Here is a 17,338-nt window from a genome sequence, read left to right as displayed (position 1 = left end):
CAATGGCTCATTTGTTGCTTTATCGTGAATGCACTTAGCCGGTGCCACCACTCTCCCCCGCAGCGGCCATTGAAAAGCGGTCAGCGCTAGGACATAGCGTCGTTTTGATAGGTGTGCCGATTGCAGCGAGTATTTTAGTCCTGCGGCACAGCTCAAGGAACTCAACGCATACGTCGCTCGTAGCAGCCCAGCTGCTGGTGCGACGGCTGGCGAATACGTCGATCGTTGACGACGACGTGAGTCGCTCGGAACCTACGAACGACATACGATGTCATCGAAGCCAACAAAGAGGACAGGAAACTGGCGATAGTTGCCGATGACAACGTTGCAGTAAAGAGCCTGAAGATAAAAAAAAATGCTTGACGACAACTGCGGCAATATAGTAATCCGACGCTCTGCAGCCACACGTTGCATCACTGTCGGGTTTCGACACGAAGCGTGCGTCAATCTTCCATAACGTATAGGGTCGGCCGTACTCGCAACGTTCTGTCGGAGGAAGTACGCAGAATTAGCGAGACTTTTTTTCACTAAGCGCGTCTTGAGTTCGTGGTAAATAAAGGTATTATTCTTTCTAGATGGACTTGTAGCCTGCTTTATCGGAAGCGGTATGGCACCAGATCCTTACAACGAAGTGACTTATATGTAAATAATTATTTTGAAGTTCATGCATGAGCACTTCGTTATAAAGGCGTTTGGCAGTGGCTAATTTCAAATAAGTACTTTCGCTGTAAGGACTGACCCTCTCAGGCATGCATTAAGTCTAAGCATTAATTCTGACACCTAGACGCGCGATATAAAATGTGAGCTGTGAGTAAACTACTACGCGATTCTTAATGCTGTTCCAAAGCTTGCCGGCGCAAGTCTCTTGGTCGTCTTGTTCGTTTAATCTTAGGCGCAACGAGCAGGGCTTATCTACATCGTCTTAGGCACAATGTTGTAATACAGTTTATTTATTTATTTATTTATTTATTTATTCATTTATTCATTTATTTATTTTACAGACTTCCAAGGCCTGAAGGCATTACACGAAGGAGTGATAAAACAGAAACATTGTGCAGGTAAAGAGAGAGAGAAAGAAAAGCTTCATAACAATTAGCAAAATTAACAAATAAAAATTAACAAACAGCCGCATGGATGGTAGCCTTGAAGCTCTCCGTATCTGTGATTGCAGCGACTGAGGCGGAAAAGTGGTTCCATTCAGTACTACCTGCAGTACTTGGTGTGTAGGAATCGTTACAGGCATTAGCGTGGCAAGATGGCACACAAACAAGTGAATTATGGTCCGAGCAAGATGATACATACATGCAAGGAGAAAAAAAATATCATCTTTTAGAACTGGATTATAATTATAGATTTAACTATTATAACCATAGTTCCTTGCATGGATGTGGGTGCTGGTGCACAGTGCTATAGAACTCCTGCTGAATATCATCCTGCGCATTTTCCGAGCTCCCGAGCGAGGACTCGATCGTTACCTAACGCTGTATTTACAAAGTAATACTTCGGTCTCGTCAGCTATTCTGCACAATGCCACATCTCATAACAACTGGTTGACTGCACTCACCGGGCTTGAAAAATCCTCGCACCATGGGAACGAAAAAATATATATATATATGTTCGAAATTGCCGGTGTAGAGGAAATCGGCAACGAGATCTTCACGGCGTTGCTCGCATTTGGCGTTCACGAGCGATTCGCGCGTTTCGAGGTCAACCGTTTGCTTCTCCGCAACACTCCTCCCCACGTCGGACACTCACGCAACACTGTGAACGCAACGCGTGCCGTCTGGAACGCACTCGGCCTTGTACTCGTCCAGTCGCGACGTCTTCGTGCAACGAGCAGCGAGATTTCACGATCCGACGGGAGGCGCGACCTTGGCTTGCACTCCGCGCAACCAAGCGAGAGCTCATTACTCATTTACGGAGGAAACGCGAGCTTCCCACAGCGGCGACGTTGCACAGGTGGAGAAGTGAAATCCCGAAGGAGGAAGTCGATGTTTGGAGAACAAACTGGGCGTCTCTTGCACTGCACTTGCCGAGATCTTTCTTCGCGCGTCTGGTTCGCCGACGAACGCCACGCGTCTTGCAACGCGCGGCCGCTCGCGATATGCGCCCGCGGTCGAGTCAGCTGCCTCGCTTCTGCGAGCGTGGCGTCCTCACGACTTCGCTCTCGGATGTCAACTTTCTACAAGTCGGGGAAAGCCCGTAAATCGCGAAACGAAAAGAAAAGTGAAGGCGGAAAAGATAAGAAATGGGAACGGCGCTTCCACGGCCCGCCACCTTGCCCCAGAACGCCTATAATAGTTTACTTCCCTCGCGCTCTCCCGCGTCAGTAGTCTTGCGACGTCAACTTATATAGGCCCCTTCCTTGTATTGGTTCAAGCACTGCATTCACGCTCCTTTCTTTTTTTCTTTTTCTTTCGTTTTCTTATATGTGCGCTGCGGGTTCATTCAGGATCAGACCTACATAATGATGATTGCTCAAGTTGTCGTTTTTCCTCCCCGTGGTAAATCTGGACGAGCGCAAGCACAGCGTCGAACTCGGGGCGGCCGCGCTTTCATGCCCGCCATCATTGTATTCACGAAGGCGCGCGCGGATTACGCACGAAAAAACGAAAATAAAATAATAGCCGTGGACTCTCCGCGGCTCGTGCCCCCTTCCCCTCATTTCAGACTCCTCTGGCGTGGCGTTTTCTCTCTCTCTCTCTCTCTCTGGGCTTAATTTCGCTTCCTTGTCCCCTTCTTTTGCAGGCCTTAACGAGTTCTCGCAGAGGGAATCGTTTTTTGGCGCCAGTCTCCAGCGCGGAACAGTACCGAGAAAGAAAGAGAGAGAGAGAGAGAGTGTGTGTGTGTGTGCCTGTGTGAAGAACGAACACGTTACGCCACGTGAAGCTGCCGTCTGCCGCGGCTCGAGGACGCGCCAATGGTCACGTGACAGCAAGGCTAGCAACCTGCCAGGTCCTTCACCTTGTAACCGACACTACAGTTATAGCGTGAATGCACTTGCCTCGTATACTTCCTTGTATATAGAGATGTAAACTTTCTGGAAATTTTGAAGCCTTGAGAAAAAAAAAACATAAGTAAACATAAACGTAAATGCTCGCAAGCGCTCAGACGGTTCGCCAGGTCGTTAGATGGGGAAATATTCGTGGCGTTTTGCATTTCAAAAGCTGTTGACGAATGCGTAAGTGCTCCATCACTGGCACTCACTGATAAAGAAGTGTCGTACCTCGAGAAGAACCATGTGTATGCTTTGTAGTGGCTTGTCGTGGGCGCTTATCGGCCTCGTTGCGCGTTTGGTTGCCTCCTACGTTGCAGGTTCGTTTACGCGTCTGTCCGCACACTTATTTGAGCATACGGTGACCTCTCTGCATGTTTTTTTTTTTTCTGAATAAAACCGGTCAGTTGAAGGCAAGCGCTCTGTCCTGTCCTACCTTTTCTTTATTTTCTAGCCACGTTCGAGTTAGTAACTCTCATAGCAAATGCATCAACACCTACTAGCCCAACTTTCTGTAACAGTTCTTTACGGCCGAAATATTTCGAAACAGTGAGAAAATATCCTACATTTTCTTAGCATACGGTAGTAAAACATACAGCAGACAAGGGCGCATGCAAAAAAAAAAATGTTTCTAGATGTTTTGGCAAGACACGGAGATTCTATAACAAATAATCCACTTTTTCGTTCTCTCGGAGATACTTGATAGCTTACGGTGGTATCGTCGCCTATACCGACGACGAACGCTGAGCAATTTTATTCTGTTAGGATTGGGAGGCTGGAGCACTTTATTCTTACCTCAGGAACTTAAGCTTTTTTTATATATATCGCGGGGGGACTTTGTTCGCCACGAGGTTAAGTACATATAACGGAATGCTAATTAACCACTGCGTCAAACATGTGGGCGCTCTTAGGCGTATATACAAAACGTTGGGAAAGGAGGGGTCATAAACATATATAGATCTTCTACTGCGACCCGCTTTTCCAGCTTTTGCAGAACACTTGTACATAACGTAAAAAAAATTCACGTAAGATATAAATTGACATATCGAATTTGTCCGCTTCGAATGATCTAATGGATGCCTTTTACAGAACCGCGCTATCTGTTTTTGATGCAGAGCTATTTATTTATGAACTTTCGAATTTTTGAATATTCTTTTCATAATATTGAGGCCCTAAATCGAGATTCCGCTTCGAACAGTCACTAGAATTTAACATTCTCTCTCATATACAACAAACTTCATTAAAATCAGTCCAGGGGTTATCTCAGAAAAGCGTTTTTGCGTTTTACATGTATTTGAATGGGCCGCGTCGGAGTCGGGCCCGAGCTAAAGCTTCCTCTTTGGGCGGATTGCCACTGTTATGGATATGTCGCTCGGAGAAAACGCGCCCGTCGTGCCCTCGTGATTATTGTTTATTGATTATTGTTTAAAGTCGAACACATCTCCCAGAATTTTGCGGGGTTAGGGCTGGGTGATGAAGGGCAAAATGTTACACGCAAAAGTTCGACACTGTAGACGATATATTTTATTTTTACCGGTGTTGCACACAACGCAAACAACAAATCCATAGCATGTGTGAACCTCGTGTGATTCCAGCGCCACTCATTTGATAACGCGCGACAGCGCTAAGCAACCCACCGACACGTCTAGTATACTTCGGCATCGCTTACAATGTCGTTGCAAGGCCGGCAGGCCGATCGAATTCGCCGTTTAAACCCGCGGTTATGAGCGAGAGAGAGAGAGAGAGAGACAAACCACAAACAAAAATCTTCAAAAAGCTTGAAAAATATTTGATCGGAAGCACGTCCGTGCGGCGCCAGCGCAAACAAAGCTGCAGCTCTCCCAGCAATGCACATTATTCGGCACAGCACTCGCATCTATTTCTGTAGCGACAACCCGCACACGAATTACTACTTCCGTGCAGCGACGCGTCACGGCGGCCGCAGACGGAGGCCGCTTCGAGTGCTCGCTCCCCCGCCGCCGTCTCCGGCGTGGTCTAGTGGCTAGGATATCTGGCTTTCACCCAGAAGGCCCGGGTTCGATTCCCGGCGTCGGAAGCGCTTCGGTCTCATGGTGTAATGGTTAGCACTCTGGACTCTGAATCCAGCGATCCGAGTTCAAATCTCGGTGAGACCTGTTCTTTTTTTTTTCTGTTTCAATGTAGCGTTGTTTATTTTCTTTTACCTTCCTGCCTGTTTCTTCTTTTTCGAAGAGTTCATCACGCCCATCTTTCGCTACGGCCGCGCTGGTGTTTACGTTATTAGCGACTCTGAATATCATTTACAGCAACAAGGACCACATCTACCTGTTTTTTTTTGTTTTTTTTTTTTCAAAAATAACTTGTTTTTCCCAACCGCCAGCCGTGCCTTTTGTTTCTCTTCCTTGTATGCTCGGTTGCTCCCAATTAATGGCGCTGACCCGCTACGGAGGACTGGCCAAGAAACAGGCGGTATAGCAGGAAACCGGAGGATTAAAGCTTCAAGGAAAGCGGACGTAAGAGAAATAATAAGGAATACATATAAATCCAAGGTAAACGGGTAATATTAAAGCAAGAGGTTCTACACAATTTCACAAGAAACGTAAAAATATTGCGGACATTCAAACTATTTCGGTAATAATTAGGAATTTTGAGATTTACTAAATGTACGGACAGTTTTCGGAAATTATTAGGCTAATCTTTCTGTACCGTGGACAATTGGGCGACGCAAGAATTTCATGTGTGCGAGGTGCCCGACGTTCGAAGGAAAGCATAAACGGTGAAACCGATAAACTCATACCCGCAGTGGTTGCTCAGGGGCTAGGGTGTCGGGCTGCTGAGCACGAAGTCGTGTGGTCGAATCCGGGCCACGGCAGCCGCATTTCGATGGGCGCCAAAGCACCCGTGTGCTTATGTTAAGGTGCTCGTTAAACCGCAGGTGGTCAGAATTATTCCGGAGTCCCCCACTACGGTGTGCCTCATAATCAAATCGTGACGTTGGCATGGAAAACCCCATAATTTATTATTACGAACAACTCGGCTGACTCAGAGAATAACTTATCGATAAGAAAAGCTCACTATAGGCTCAGGGTCATTGCAGATATGAAATAGACGCGGCGGAGCAAGGTGAAACCTCCCCCTATATACTCATCTCTCTCTGATACCCATCGTCATCCTTCTGTTTGCGCTTCCCTCAACAACCCAACGCAGTTTAATTATTGGCTACACTGAGTTTGATATACCTCAATATTCCTATTCCAAGAATACCAATAGTTGCGTTTTCTATACGCTGGAGCCAGTTTTCAGTCGTAAATACGTAGTTCAGCTATTCAACTAAAAGGTTATCTTACTCGAGTGTCGCTTCATGTTTTCTTTCTTTTTTCTTTAAGAATGCACTCTCCTCGGCGATAAATAAATATCGACCAGCTGTTATAATTTTATTGAAGCAGATTAGGAGTGTTTGGGCTTTGTGAGGTGACATTTTGACAAGAAACATATTTTGTCTAAGTATTCACTCACCGTGCAGTGGTAAAGCACGCATGTAGCCTAACTGAATTATTCGCTTGCGTCCGCCTACGACGCGGTGTATTAAACATGTTTATCAACTGCATGGCCTCTGCGACCTCCTACATTGGTTCCGAAAGAAAATAATCTCATAGTACCCTAGCTCTACGCCATGAAGCTGATAAAGCATCAGATCATCGACCGGAGCACGGGAGATACCAGAGCCATCCTTGGACTTGACCTGCAGAAGGCATTCGACAATATTTCACACGAGTTCATTCTCCAGTCTATTGCCGGCCTCGGGCTCGGGAAGAGGGTCTACGACTTCGTCCGATCCTTCCTCAGCCAGAGAACTGCCAAGCTCAAGATCGAAGGATACCTTTCGCAAGAGATCACCCTCGGTTCACGCGGCACGCCTCAGGGCTCAGTCATCTCGCCAACATTATTTAACATCGCAATGATCGGGCTTTCTAAGGAGCTCGCGAAGATTCAAGGAATCAACCACACTATCTACGCAGATGACATCACCATCTGGTGCGTCGGCGGGAGCGACGGTCAAGTTGAAGCCGCCATGCAGAGCGCCATCGATGCCACCGAGCGCTTCCTCCGCCCCACTGGGCTCAGATGTTCTCCATCAAAATCTGAGCTACTTCTCTACAAGAAAAGACCCAGAGGTGGCGGCCATCGTGATTGGAAACCGGCGTCCGAAAGCGAAATACGACTTTTCACTGGTGACGGGTCTCCGGTGCCTAGAGTGGACTCACTCCGAATATTGGGGATGTATATCGAGTCCAACGGTTCCAATGGAACCGCACTCAGAAAGATCACCGCCAAGACGGAGAGTGCTCTCGGCCTCATTCGGAGGATCGCCAACAGGCACCGGGGAATCAAGGAAGAAAATCTCATCCGCATTATACATGCTTTTGTTCTCTGCCACCTTTCATACTCGGCGGCCATGCATAATTGGCATGTGGCTGAGAGGAACAAGCTCAATTCACTCATCAGAAAGGTTTTTAAGCTTGCCCTCGGCTTGCCTGCAAGCACCCAAACCGAAAACCTGTTGAAGCTCGGAGTCCACAACACGCTCGAAGAGATTATCGAGGCCCAAGAGCACTCACAGCTGCTCAGGTTATCCGGCACCCCGACGGGCCGCAAGATACTCGACGAGATGGGCCTCAATCCTGTCGACCAGTGCCCTGACGCCATGCGGATTCCCAGCGACATCAGGTCTCAACTGCACATCGCGCCCCTGCCCCGCAATATGCACCCCGCAAACAACGTCGGCAGACGTCGGGCCAGGGGTAGAGCTCTACTCGAGCATGTCCGGAATAACCACATTGAGGCAAGCTTCGTGGATGCCGCGGCATATGTCCAACAAGAGGCATTCGCCGTCTCCATCGTAGACTCCAATTCAAGGCTCACTTGCTGCGCTATAGACGGTACGCACTTCAAGGCCCGTGGTAGCCGAACAGGTTGCAATCGCGCTGGCTGTGCTCGATGGTCGCAGAGAGGCAATATATAGTGATTCCAAGGCAGCCATTAAGGCCTACCAAACCGGTATGGTCTCCCCCCAGGCCCTCCGCATTCTCCAAAGCGCCAAAAGTATCTCTCCGCATTCTCTATTTTGGTTTCCCGCTCACTTGGGGTCGATTGAGGGTTCTCCCTCTAACCCTAACGAGGGCGCACACGAGACCGCGCGAGGACTCACTGACCGCGCCGCCTCAGCAGTCCCTCAGCCCCGCGGGGAACCCTTGCTTACGTTTAATGAGATCACCACGCACTACTATCTCTCAAGACGGGTCTTCCCCCTCCCGCACCCCGCCTTATGTAGGGCGCGGGCGGTTACCCTTCGACTTTTACAAGCCCGTGCGTACCCTAACCTCGCGGTTTTTCATGCCATATACCCCGAAAGATATCCAAGTGCGGACTGCCCTGCCTGTGGACTAAGGGCAACATTGGACCATGTGTTGTGGGAGTGTGAAGCCATCGGCTCCTCCTTCAGCGAGGATAGGTGGGCTGCGCTCTTGGGCAGCCCCGAACTCAGTGACCAAACCCTGGCCGTCCAGAGTGCCCGCGATCGGGCCGTCAAGCTCGGCTTGGCGGTCCCTACGTGGGACTAGCCGGGTGGCGCGGGGTCTCCCCTGCGTCTTCTCTGGACCAAAATAAAGTTACTTCACTCACTCACTCACCCTAGCTCTCTCATTTTTTTCTTCCTTCCTCATGTTAAATTTTCATTTCTAGTTATGTATTTGTTGTTATTACTATTAATTAACTTTCATTGCAGTAGAGTAAGCTGCCGCGGAGAGCTGGAGATATGAGTGGACGCAATATGAGTTTTTTTTATTATTGATATGATATAAGGAGATGTTGAGGTACAATTTAAGGCGCCGGCTACTCCTTATATCTTGAATGGTTCCATCATACAACATACAGGGCTCAAGATTACATATCAAATAACCTTTTCACACAAGTGCCAGGACTTATCACGCAACGTTCTCACAGGAAGACTATTACGTAAGAAACACATGGTACATACAATATACAAGGTAAATGTCACCACAGTTATGTAGATAAAAGTCTCAAAAATAAAGACGATATTATCTCCTAATAACGCCGTCTCTAGTCAGCGGGTGGTACATACATCGTATAAATACATTGTCACATATAGTCACAAGAGAACATAACATAATTCACAAACGCATGCATATATACAGTGACATTGAAATGAAAGGAACAATAAAAGCGCGAATAACGTCCAACAATGCCGCTGTCTTCAAGGAAAGTCTTTAGTGCGTTTAAAGCGTTCTTCTCTTTTAATGCGAACTAATGTATTGCTCAATTCTATAGGCACGTTGAGATAGGTAGGTAGGTGTACGTATAGGTATCTGCGTGTCTGACATCATTTCGCGCTTCTTCAACTAAATGTTTTTTAAAAAATCAACTGCCCTTACAGTATCTTCAATACATGAAAGATCACAAATGCAAACTGCACAAATTTGAAAACTGTGTATTTTGAGCAGAAAATAGCTGAAGTTTAAGTAAACACCCCCATACATTCAGCATCGCCGTCAAATTTGGCGGCTCCTCCTGAACAGCATAAGCATTCTGCACATAGGCTGCGGAATCCAGGAGAGATGATCCAGTATGTGTTGGAGCTTTTAGCACGCCTATCACGAATCCTGTTGCGCCAGAGGCTATGCGAACTGAGGAATATAATCATATCGCAAGGCAGGTCACCGGCATATATAAATGTAAGATATGTGATGCCGTGTCTATGTATTTCTTTACTGTTCTCTGTATAATTCGTCCCAAAAGCACATAGCGTCCCGACAGTATACGAAGCAGCGATCAATTCTTTTAGGCCAGAGGCTCAGGCGGCAATTTGTTGACCACCGAACAAAACAGTTCCTCGCTTGCAACCATTCTAACTGAATGTCCCAAGAGGAATGCACATCCGCCAGAGTGGCTTAAGAACATCCTGAAAGCGGCATTGCACTTAAGGCGCCCGATAGAAGGGAACCAGAAGGGCCATTTTCTCCAATGCATCAGAAGCACTAAGAATAAATCCCAGGCTAAATCGCACTTTCAAAAAGTAAACCGTTTAAACTAATTCTTTGTGAACACCCCAAGGTTGCATTTCACGTCGAATTTCAGTTGCATTTGGGGCGGTTTCAGTTGGGGACGCTGCATTTCACGCAAAAATGGGGTTGTGACTTCACGAAACAAGCGAGAAACAATTTGTCTAGCAAACAGGTGAGCAAGCCCCAACCTATCACGCTCAAGCGGAATGAAAAAGGTTATCTTATCATGCCTCATGTATAGCCTCCATCGCTAGCTCCAAATGAACGCGCCGATAACTATGTATATTACTGGCTCGTGCGTCACGTCCCATAATGCCAAATTTGCTGGAGTGGAAGCTCCCGCCGCTTCATACGAGCAGATATACGGAGCACTTAGATATACGGAGCCAGCACTTGACCCCATACTTCACTTCTGAAATGAAGCCCTGTCGAGTGGCGTTTGCCTACAGATAAGGTGCTTTGGCTCTGTCAATGTAATTGCTAGGCTAGTTGGAAAACAAAGACTGTTTTCTTCCCGATGAAAGTGTTATCTTCGGCTCAGTATCGATGACGTTATATCCAGTAGAATTTGCCTCTACATTCAGGCTTCATCCTGACTTATTTATGAATACTGCGATTGGTTTAAAAGATCGTGGCAGGGTGCGTACAGAACACTGCAAAAGATACAGTCATGAACTAACAACGATGATATATCACAACAATAATTAAAGTGCAATATACCATAGCAAATAACTGTGAAAATACAATAATACTATATACAAGAATTATAGTATAACGCATTATGCAATGCACTAACTAGTCGGGGTCAAATGAGGCTGCTTTTGGACAATGACAGTGTGCTGCGTAATACGACATCATTAGAAAGATCATTCCAGCCAATAATAGTTCTAGGTGAAAAAAGAGTACTTATAACAAATAATCGGTGAAAGGTCGCTTGCGAGAGGCATAACCCGAAGAATACGCAAGAATACCTGAGGTGTTAAAATTTAAATGTCCATTCAAGAACTGGAAGAACAGCTTTATGCGACCAATGTGGTTTTTCTTCACAATAGATTGCAGGCCACTTTTCAACAGCTCACTGACTGACGTCCGAACGTAACAGTTGTAGATAAATTGCAAGGCTTTTTTTTTCCACATTTCCTGGTTCTTTAATATTACACTTAGTGAAAGGATCCCCTATTACCAGTGCATATTCCAAAATTGTACAAATAAGTGTTTTATATGCTAGCATGCGCACAGGTGGACTAGAATACCGAACACTTTAGAAGAAAAGGTTTACGAAGGCAGTTTCCCGTAATTGTGTCAATATACTTGTTCCAAGTTACATCACTTGTTATCCATAATCCAAAATATTTTTAGTTTGTAACTTCCGATAGAGAGGTTATAGTGCGGCACTGATAACATAAAAGGCTTTCCTTCAGTGTTATTTTGTATAGACTTTTAATGGTAATCACATTGCCAAATTGATTATTCAGCCTAATCTGATCCTTGCCTGAAGATATTTTCATATTTCATGTGGAGCACAATCCCCAGCATACGAGTTCACATTTACAGACATATCAGTGACAATATCACTAATAAACAACAGAAACAAAAGCGGCCTGAGGACGGAGCCCTGGGGGACGCCAGAATAAACAGGGACTTTAGCAGAACGGGTTTCCTTTAGGGAAACAGATTGTTGTCGACAATGACGGTGGGCTCGTATCCATAATAGCAATCTCAAATTTATGAGAATGTATCCCAATTTGTGAAGTAATGTTTTCCGCAAAACTTTATCAAAAGCGTTTTGAAAGTGCATATAAATGGCATTTACCTGCTTTTCTTCACTTAATGCTGCAGCAAAATAGTGGACAGCTTCAAACATATCTACGCTGATTGAATATCCACGTCGAACCCAATGATGTGCACCTGTTAGTACAATGTGTTATGCTGGAAATGAAGCAATGTGTTTATGGACTATGTGCTCTAAAATATTGCAGAATGTTAAGGTTAGCGAAATTGGTCGGTAATTTTCAAATTGTGTTCTGTCGCCTGTTTTATGTAGAAACGTTATTCTGGAAATCATCCAGTCTTCACGCTACAGCCCTTCTTTCAGAGATATAGTGTACAACACACACACATATTTTTCACACCCTTCTGTGTACCGTTTTGAGGAAAGCATCCGGCATCTAATCTGGTCCCACAGGTTTCTTTATATCCAGATTAAACAATAAATTAAAAACTGTCATCAATTCATCATCACTGTCATCATCATCAAACTGTCATCATCATCAAGATGTCATCAATTCATCAGAATTGATGACATCTCACATTAAAGGACGGAAGGTAGTCGTTAGCTTTTGTGTAAACACCAATGAAATGGTTATTAAATGCCGTATGAGCAGCAGGGTCCTCAGTCACTAATTTTCCATTGAAAAGAAATAGGTCAGTAAAGTACGTGCCTGGACTGACCTCCCTCACACACACACAATTTCAAAGTTTGCTTAGCCGTGTTTTAATAAATGCTGATAATTTTTCATTGCAATGTCCTTTGTCAAGACAAAATTTTTCTTTAATTTCTTTGCGTATTTCACCAATCTTTTCTTTCAAGATAGGACTACTCGCCTTGTTCGACCTTTTTTCTTTAACCGTTTCAACTTTCGCTTCGTCTGTAAAAGTTCTCTTTATATCCAAAAATTATTATTTTCAACTCTTTTAGATATAAAAGAGATGAATCGCTGTACACAATCTTGGACTGCACTTTTTAAAGCAAAGCCACATGTCATCAACAGCACAATTACTTGTGTTAAAATTATGTAATAATTTATCCGCCGCCGAGGTTTGTGACACCCGCCGTGGTTGCTCAGTGGCTATGGTGTTGGGCTGCTGAGCACGAGGTCGCGGGATCGAATCCCGGCCACGGCGGCCGCATTTCGATGGGGGCGAAATGCGAAAACACCCGTGTACTTAGATTTAGGTGCACGTTAAAGAACCCCAGGTGGTCAAAATTTCCGGAGTCCTCCACTACGGCGTGCCTCATAATCAGAAAGTGGTTTTGGCACGTAAAACCCCAAATATTATTATTAGGTTTGTGAGTGGTGGCGCTGGCTACCACTCCCAGAGTTACTTCTAGCAGTAATACATAATCCAGAAAGTGGACAGGAAAACGGTGCCACGGTAGCTCGATTGGTAGAGCATCTCACGCATAATGCGAAGGCGTGGGATCGTTCCCCACCTGCGGCAACTTGCATTTTTCAACAACTTTCAATTCCTTTATTTTACCATTTCTTTAATTCATTTAGTAAGTACAAGTAATTTCCCCTGTGTTGTCCTTGGTGTGTTTGTTTGTTGGCTTCTTATGATTATTAAAAATCGGGCCCCATGGTTAACCCCCTCCCCTTCACACACTCACACACACACACATATATATATATATATATATATGTATATATATATTGCAAAAGAAGGAAGAAGTGGAAGAATCTAAGGATTTCATTTTGATTTTCGAGGTGCACTTGCTCATGCATTTTTTACCTGCCACTGAGTACTAGCAATTATCGCTTTCTCCCAAAGCTGCGAAATTACCTGTCTACAGTTACTGGATTTCAAGCTACTGCGCTCTTCAATAAGTGATATGTTTCGTCGTGTGCAGTCTACCAATAAAGGAGCATTTGTAGAGGCTATGAGACCACTACGTCGTGAAAAAAAAAAAGTTTGCGCAGAAACCATCGACATTGATTGTCAAGGTAAGCGAATAGCCGGTCGATTCTAGAAATTCGCTTCGTTTAAAGGAACAATGCGCTTGAAGGCGCATATTTGTTGCAGTGCAGGAGCATATGTAGGCAAGCGTTTTTACAGCGAAGTTGTATATGCCTAGGCAAAACACTCGTGGTCCGACCACAGAAACCCTACTGCGGGGGTATGAGCCATTGCATTCGTCTTACGTGACGGGCGGGCAAATTTCTCGTTGGGTAGACATAACAATGCTTACGCATTTCGAAACATATACATTTATCTACGTGTTACTGCAGGAAAGTGACACAGAGGAAGACGGGGTTCAGACAATATCACGATGACATAATTATCTCGCAGCAGGAGCGTAGCGCGCCATTGGCTGCGCAGATAGTGACGTCGTTTCTCTCTCGCAGCAGAGACCGCGCGCAGCCGGCTCTCGCCGACTTCGCTATACTTCTGAACTTAACGTTACTGCGCAAACACCTAAGACGAACCACAAAAGGAAGATACGACACACACTAGCGCTGACTAATAACTTCTTTATTTCTTCGTCGTCGATGCATATACATACCTAGGCCACACAACCGCGCAGGCGCAGAGAATACATTACTTACATTTGCCAACTTATCGCATACGCAAACATAGGAATTCAAGTTCTGATCGGTGCAGGGACAAAGATGTGTCACTGATGCAATTATATATTGCCTTGTTTTTTTTTATGTGGTAGGCCTCTAAGGCAACCCGCGCATGAAAAAAAAAGGCAGGAATGAGCATGCGCGGCTTGCCTTAGAGGCCTACCACATAAAGAAAACAAGGCAATAATAATGACAAGGCCAACAACCCCGGACATGTACTAATTGTGGCCATGCCGTCCCTGCAAACTTCTTAATCTCATCCGCAGAAAGTTAGGTGGGCGGATGAGATTAAGAAGTTTGCAGGAACGGCATGGCCATAATTAGTACGTGACCGGGGTTGTTGGAGAAATATGGGAGAGGCCTTTGCCCTGCAGTGGGCGTAACCAGGCTGATGATGATGATGATGATGAATTGCAGGAGAAGCGGAGGGATGTCCTTCCCAGGCTCTCCAACAACGCATGTAAACCTTCAAACGGCCCAAAGCTCTCGCCCCCACGCACGCACGTCTCGAAGGGAACACTTGGCGTTCGGCCACGAACGCGGCCCGCAACACCGTCGTGTAACAGCACCGGCGCCTTTGTATCAGTGGACCAAGCGCCGGCCATGAAAACGGACGAAAGGGACAAAGAAAGCTATTGGCCTTAAAAAATTACGCAGACCTAACGCACATGTAGAAACTACGTGAGACGCTGTGGTTCACTTATATTTAGGGAGGTTTAGAAACGCGTACTCAAGTAACTCAAGGATACATATAGGGTGCACAGAGGGAAAGGGAGTGATCGTGAAGAGGAATACGCGCTATTTTCTGCTACTTTCTATTTTCCCTTTAGGGAGCGCAGCTCAGTGGCTTCATACCAGGAAGGGGGGGGGGGGCTGGACTTGAGGCCCATACCTTCCCCGAAAGATCAGCATCGAGCACCCCTTTATACCATTTCGCCTCCCGCAACCTTCGCCAATTTCTTACATGCCTCTACACAGCAAGGACAAACCTATGCTCCCCCCGCCCCCCTTGATGTTACCCTGGATCCGCCCCTGCCTGATATGGCATGATTTTTCTACGACAGCAGCTTTGGGTGCCCCTAAAACCTCGTGCTCCGCTTGCGTTCCATTTGCATTCGTTTTGCGTTCATTTGTACGCCGCACTGCCCTTTGTCTCCGATAGTGGTCATGCATGAGCAAAAGCCGGTCTGTAACGCAACCCGAGGAAGGTCGCGTCGGACACCGCGCGCGACAAGGACAAAAAAAAACACGGCAGGTGTTCTGATTGTCTCTTCACGTCGGTGATGCAATTCGCAGCAAAGAGTCTACCTCGCCGTTGCGTGTAAATTGGCTCGCGCGCTGGCTTTGGCCTTGTACATATCTGGGTTTGCAAATACTGAGCGTTATCTTTTTTGGCTTTGCCGCTGTGACCGCAGACGGCGCGTTCTGCAGTATTGTTCTCGTCGCAGGCTGAAAAGGACACGACATCCGCCCTCTTGGCGCGCCTCACCAAGATGCTCGAAGGAGCGTCGAACAAATACGCTATCGTCACCGATTATCACGCGACACGCGTTCTTTGATAAAGCGGGTGTGCAGATAACGCTACTAACCACAAATGTCGAGCTTACGGACTACGCTATAATGTCGTTTGCTCCTCATTGAGAGCGGAACCAAAGATTATGGTTGTTTATTACTCACATTTTTTTCTCGCGCATATCAATTGTTCAGCGTGTGAAATCACGAGATGCTGTTTTTTTTTGTTACATGTTTGTGTGTTGAGCTGTACGTTATATTTGCCGAAAGCGCTTCAAGGCATGCAGGTCACAGCGCATATGTATACAGCACGTGCTCCATTGTTGCGACTGCTTGGTCTCTGCATTTTTTTTAAAGCACGAAATGCTTTTAGCTCCCATTGTCGGTGACCTTCAAGTGACCTTGAACCTAAAGCCAGGGTCAACCACTCTAAACTTTAAAAAAAAATGCGGTCTGTGACCCCCAACACTTTGTACAGGACCGCATTACATGCGCCAGTTACTGCTCAAACAAGTTACAAAAGATATTGCTTCCGAGTTCTTGTTTGTTCGCAATACAACTCAAGCTCTACCTTCTAGTACGCTAAGTTTTATTTGTCGTTTCCAATAGTGACGTTCAAAAGGCACATACAGGGCACCACACACTTCATCGTCGTCTTTGGCGCTGAGCGCCGAACGCCATGCGGTCCGTGAGTTCCGCGGCGCGGGCTTTGCGTCGCCTCGAAAACATGGCGCCACGCTGCGTGACGCCTCCTCCAGGGGCTTCTACCCGCCGCGGTGGCTAGTCCCCGTATTCAGAAATGCATCTTAAGTTGAAGTCCATGCTTGACTTGATTTATATGACGCCTGATGCGAACGAACCCAGGACGCTCGTTGTGTTTTCTTTGGTGCGTTCACGACAGGCGTCACTTAAATCAAGTCAAGCGTGGGTTTCTAGTTAAGATGCATTTCTGAATACGGGGGTTAGTGGTTATGGTGTAGCACAGGTAAGCACGAGTAGCGGGATTATTATTATTTTAAGGGGTTTTACGTGCCAAAACCACTTTCTGATTATGAGGCACGCCGCAGTGGAGGACTCCGGAAATTTTGACTACCTGGGGTTCTTTAACGTGCACCTTAATCTAAGTACACGGGTGTTTTCGCATTTCGCCCCCATCGAAATGCGGCCGCCGGGGCCGGGATTCGATCCCGCGACCTCGTGCTCAGCAGCCCAACACCATAGCCACTGAGCAACCACGGCGGGTAAGTAGCGGGATCAAATCCACGCCGCGGTGGCTGCATATCGATGGAGGCGAAATGCAAAAGTGCCCGTTTCCAGTGCATTGGGGGCACGTTAAAGATCCCCTGGTGGTAAAAATTAATCCGGAGTCACCCCCCACTGCGTCCCTCATAATCAAATCGAGGTTTCGGCACGTAAAACCG

The 17,338-nt window shown here is 46.3% G+C and overlaps 1 protein-coding gene and 2 non-coding genes across 6 annotated transcripts in view; 2 read left to right on the top strand and 1 right to left on the bottom strand.

Moving 5' to 3' along the window:
* LOC139056063 (uncharacterized) overlaps nucleotides 1-17,338 on the bottom strand; it is a 76,680-nt gene that overhangs the window by 50,488 nt on the left and 8,854 nt on the right. Inside the window, exon 1 of one of the 4 annotated variants that reach the window (XM_070533893.1) lies at nucleotides 1,565-2,009. The exons of the other annotated variants lie outside the window; for them this stretch is intronic. The gene's annotated coding sequence lies outside the window, so the exon portion shown is untranslated. Of the gene's footprint in view, nucleotides 1-1,564; nucleotides 2,010-17,338 lie in introns of those variants that run through there. 4 annotated transcript variants of the gene reach the window in all.
* TRNAE-UUC (transfer RNA glutamic acid (anticodon UUC)) lies at nucleotides 4,980-5,051 on the top strand. The gene has a single exon. It is a non-coding gene; the product is annotated as a tRNA-Glu (tRNA).
* On the top strand, nucleotides 5,059-5,130 carry TRNAQ-CUG (transfer RNA glutamine (anticodon CUG)). The gene has a single exon. It is a non-coding gene; the product is annotated as a tRNA-Gln (tRNA).

Source organism: Dermacentor albipictus, chromosome 2 (genome assembly GCF_038994185.2).
Source record: "Dermacentor albipictus isolate Rhodes 1998 colony chromosome 2, USDA_Dalb.pri_finalv2, whole genome shotgun sequence".
NCBI lineage: Eukaryota > Metazoa > Arthropoda > Arachnida > Ixodida > Ixodidae > Dermacentor > Dermacentor albipictus.
Note: the sequence above shows the minus strand (reverse complement) of the source record. Positions and strands in the feature narration are given on the sequence as shown.